Source organism: Cyprinodon variegatus, unplaced genomic scaffold (genome assembly GCF_000732505.1).
Source record: "Cyprinodon variegatus isolate N-32 unplaced genomic scaffold, C_variegatus-1.0 Scaffold165, whole genome shotgun sequence".
Taxonomy (NCBI): domain Eukaryota; kingdom Metazoa; phylum Chordata; class Actinopteri; order Cyprinodontiformes; family Cyprinodontidae; genus Cyprinodon; species Cyprinodon variegatus.
Window position 1 is genome coordinate 985742 of NW_015150618.1, and position 5309 is coordinate 991050.

A 5309-nucleotide genomic window follows, 5' to 3' on the forward strand; every position below is an offset into this window, starting at 1 on the left:
GTTTGATTTCTAAACCAACCATGACAGTAATTACAGTCATCAATATCTTTTATAACAAATAAAGTCTTGCTTTACATTTTCAACTTAATCCCAGTGTTTACAACAGAAAAAAAGTTATTGAATAAATTACTACCTACACAAAGTTCTTGTGTCCTTCCTTAGTTTTTTTTTTTTTCTTGGAAAGGATGCAGAGCCTGATTCTTTTAAGGTGATCGTGACCAACAGTTGTCTTGTCTCCAATAAATCTATCCCATAAATCATTAAAGGTTAAAAAGGCTCCTTATCTCAAAGGGTAACCACTATTCTGTGTACATATTACAGACAACACAGCAATTAATCCTTGTAGATTTTACACAACGACAACAAATTGATATAATGTTAGAAAAATCCAATGAAACCTTGGATGGTGGAACTATTTAATACTGGACTGCAAAACAAAAAAATACATTTGTGTTTAAGCATTGATAAAGTCATTTTAGAAAACTCTTTGCTGCATACTTTGTAAACATTAAGGATGATGCATCTTTCAGGTACTGAGTCAGATCTTTGATAACATTTTAAGCTGTTTTTAAAGACAGGACTTGTGTCTGGGGTGTCCTTCCTATTTTGATTTGGTCATTTATTCCCTCAGGTGCCTTCTCTTGGTGCCTCAGTTTCCTGCTATCCTCGGACCTGTTAGTTAGTCTGGTAATCAGATCAGCTGTTCTACATCATTTCATAATATATGTATCCTCATGGATTTTATCCTCTGATTGTCAGATCTTCCTGTTGTGTATTCTGATCAATGCATCTTGTGTTGTACTATAGTTAGTTTCTGTGCTGGTTTGTGAGAGAAATCTTGTGAATTTATTTATTTTCTCTTAGAAATCTTGGCCAACCCACACTATTTGATGTTCATCTATGTACTGTAGGTAGTTGAGTATTTTTATACCTCGTCCATTCTTTAACCACCCACTTATCCATTTTCATAATTTGAAATACTATTCAAAGCAGAACATGCTGTCATGGTCAGCAGTAATGACTCAAAATCAAGACTAAAGTAGTGAAACGGAACAGACACTTCCCAAAGCCTGTAAAACTACAGACATATACAATTCTAAAAGATTACAAAAAAGCTAGCCCCATTTAAAGACATTGAATAAACAAAAATACAGTTGGAATGTTTCTTTTTGGGAAAGTACAATAAAAACTATGACTGTACTTTATTAGTATATCGCAGAAAAATAAAACCAGTTCTTTCCTCCGGTTGTAAAGTATTTTTGGGAAGTGCACCTTTCCCTCCTGTTGTAAAATACTAACACTGCATGATGTTTTCACGTGTTGTCATGTTCCTTCACAGCTTAGATATCTAACTCAGTTTGCAAGCATCCAGAATCCAACCATGGTCAGTATTACTAAGTAAAGCTTGTGTAAGACCATCAAACATGTAAAACAGTAATCACTTTTTTTCTTTTAGAAGAATGGCTTCTTCCTCAATGCATGGCCTTTCAGTCAGTGTTGGGATAAGACTTGTTTCATTGTGGATAATGACACTCTTGTGCCAGTTTCAGCAAGCATCTTTACATTGTCTTTTTTGATATGAACATTTTTATTAAAAACAGTGAGAAACCTGAATCTGTCCCCATACTTAAGTGTTTCATTGTCTACCCACAGTATTTCCACTTGTCCATAATTGCCATAATATCTGTCCCAATTGCATAACTGGGACAGATACATATTGTACACTTATGGCATTGCTAAATGTATAGACTTATGGAGGCCCACTCTGCTTTAACTAGCAATCTACTGTAATTCTAATGCTGCTCAATTCAATGTACGACACAGATGTTTTTATGCTGTGTAAGTAAGTTTCTGGTTTTAACTCTATGATTGTCTAGAATTCTGGGTTCTAAATTCCCCATACCTAAACCATTTGTGAAGAGAAGGTATGAGCCGCACTCATGATATGAACATTTTAACAAAATATAGACAATAAATCATAACAAAAGCCAAACAAAGCAATCTGAGCAACCACAACGGCTGAAGGACTAAATACAGATACTTTGCACTGTTGATCATCATGCACAGATGGCTTCAGTTCATAGTAAAACTGCATATTTCTTAAGACTATAAATTGATTTTCATTTCAGTTGCATTTTTCCTCCGCCGTTTCAGGTTCCACTTGCTTGAACTTCAAGACAAATTATCCTCTTAACACTTCATGTGTCTGTTTTCAAGCCTGTTTTTTTTAGCTCCAAGTTTTCTACGACCACAAGCACCAAAACTGTCTTCTGCAAATCATGCTGCTCTTTCTGCCAAATACACAGAGATACAGGTCAATATCCACAGTGAAGCTTAACTGTATTAGGTGCAGTAGCCCCTCTAAATAGAAAATGCATTTAACTTAAATTGATCACCATTCTTGATTCAAGCCCAGGATTCTCTAACATAGACACAACATAATTGATAATGTTCTATACAGCCGCTGTTTGACATTTCTTTAATTACGACTATAATTTATTCATGCTCTTCATCCGAGATGCTTGTTGCGGAAAGCTTCCTTGAGGAATATATTATCCTGCTCCTCCTGAGGCCCATGGATTACCCGTCTTAATAGCAACCCCCTAAAGGTATTACTTCCTTCACTGTGTTTGAGTGTATTTTTTTGTGTAGATTTGTGCTCTTGTGGTATTCATGCCTATGATTGCAGTCGGCATCGTACCTTTAATGCTTCAGCTAAGCTGCAGAAGTCATTAGTTCTTATTTTTCAAACCTTTAAATTACTTACGTTTGAGCTCGCTTGTTATGTTACTGCCTAAGCTAATTTTGAAAAGCAGAAAGAAAACAGCAAACGGTTGCAAGATGTGCACTTCTTGCACAAAGCAGTGACCCCCTTGTTTAACCCAGTTTTGAAGAGGAAAACAGCACCACCTAATTTTCTGCCTCACTCTGTTGGTTGGTTAATAAGCAGTGAAGCACAGCTATTTCCCTCGGCGTGAAGGAGGGTATCTCAAATGTGCTCTCTTCAGACGGGGTTTAAGATGTTAATTATGGTCTGGATTTTTTTATTTTTTATATCAGAATATGCACCTGTCAAAAAAAAAATCATTGCTGTCTTAGTTGAAGTGTTAGGGAAGTCTCTTTTATGAGACAGCACTAAAAAGTAACAAAGGACAGTTAATTTACTATAAAGAAAAAATTAAACTAAGGCATATTTTATGTCATACATACAATACTTGATCACTACACTTACTGCAAAGTACTGCAAAAATTGCGAATGACCTCCAGAAGGCCACCAAAGTGCATGTGTCAGCAGAAATGGTTAGAAACCGACTCCATAAGGATGGTATGAGGGCCCAACATCAATAATTCGGAGTTGTGCTTACAGCCCAACACCGTGCAGAACACTTGGCATTTGCCTGAGAATGTAAATTCTCCACTGGTGCCCTGTGGTATTCACAGATGAGAGCAGGTTCACACTGAGCACATGTGACAGATGTGATAGAGTCTGGAGACACCATGGAGAGCAATCTGCTCCCTGCAACATCTTTTAGCATGACCAGTTTGGCAATGGGTCAGTAATGGTGTAGGGTGGCTTGTCCATTCCCCAGACCGGAATACAATAGAGCACATCTTGGACATTATGTCTTGATTTATCCACAAACGTCACGTTGCAACACAAACTGTCCAGGAGTTGGTGGATGCTTTAGTCCAGGTCTAGAAGACCATATGCCAGCTCATCAGGAGCATGCCCAGGAATTGTAGCGAGATCATACAGGCACATAGTGTCATGATCATGGCTCAGAGAGATGGCCTAATTGCTAATTTCACTCATGTGCCTAACTCTGCCTGGTTTCCAATTATCACTCATCTAATTCACCTGTTCCTGCTTCTTATATACGGCCCAGTCCCAGCTATCGGGTCCAGATCTTTGAGTTTGAGATTATTGATGTGATCAACATGTAATCATCATGATTTCATTCTCAGAGGACAGTGGTGAGAGAGGTTTTTAGTGTTTTGTAGTGTTCCTGTTTTCCTGACCATGTTCTGTCTCTTATCCACTGAGTGTGCTCTGTTCCTGTCTTGGCTCAGTGGAGAGAGCAGGTTTCTGCGTACCGGTATGCTCCTGATATCCTGCCATGTTTTGCCTCTCAACCACGGAGCTTGCCTGTTTCCATCTGAATGTTCTGCCTGAACTCACTGTGGTGATGCTGAGAAACTAGTCCATGCATTTGTTACTTCAGGGCTGGACTATTCTAATTCTTTACTATCAGGAAGTCCACAAACTGTAGTTGAAAGCATTCAGCTGATCCAAAATGCTGCAGCCAAAGTTAGGTGGCTCTGCTGGGTCCATGTTGGCTGGTTCCTTCTGTCAGGGTTTGGTTGAGGTTAAAAGGACCCAAATGCAGAGGCAGGGAGGCAGAGGTGAGTTTCTTGAAGATTTAATTAAATGTTCACAAACAACTGAGGCAGGAATCCAAAAATCCAACATGAAAAAATGTAAAACAAACCAGAACCATGGAGACATCAGGGAAAACAAGCATGTGGAGTCAGGGAAAGGCGAGGAGAGACGAGGTAAGACGAAGTAAGATGAAGAACCAGCACTGACGAGCACAAGGAGGGTATTTATGGTAGACTGAACAAAGAGAGGACTAACGAGCAGATCGGGAGCAGGTGTGAAGAAAGGAGACAAGAAAGGAGCAGGGGAAAAGAAGACCAACACAAGAGGTAAACAGAGGGCAACAAATAAAAACCTAAGAACTCAAATATATCCAGAAAAAACAACAAAATACGAATTAAACCAATAAAACTAGAAAACATGGAGCAAAGTAAAACTGAATACTCTGAAACCAACAGAACCAAGACAGGCTTCTCTCCTGTGGAACCAACTACAGGTTTTAGTCCGTAAGGCAGACACCCTGTCTACTTTTAAGGCTAGGCATAAAACCTTTCTTTTTGATAAAGCTTATATTTAGAGTGGCTCAAGTTATCCTGAGCTATCTCTATAGTTATGCTGCTATATGCTTAGACTTCTGGAGGACATAGGGACCCCAATTTCATTATTCTGCTTCATTCTATCTCTATTCTCCCACTCTGCAGAATCTGCTAGTTCAATCTCTAATGCTATGCTCTTTCTGCTTTTTCTCATAGTAGCTTCGCCTCGTCTGTTCCTATTTGGCTGTGACACCATCCTGGAGAGAAATATCAGCTGTGCTGCTGCCATCAACACCTTTGTTTGTAGAGGTTGGAGATCAGCCTGTTTTTCCAGTGTAGCCCTGTTTCTCTGACTGGCGGGATGTGTGTTTGCTCTTCTCCCTCTGACATGGGAG

General features: G+C 39.0%; 1 pseudogene; it reads left to right on the plus strand.

Annotated features, from left to right (window-relative positions):
• Nucleotides 1-4497: 4497 nt before the first annotated feature.
• The window catches only part of LOC107086884, a 9429-nt pseudogene continuing 8617 nt past the window's right edge, over nucleotides 4498-5309 (plus strand).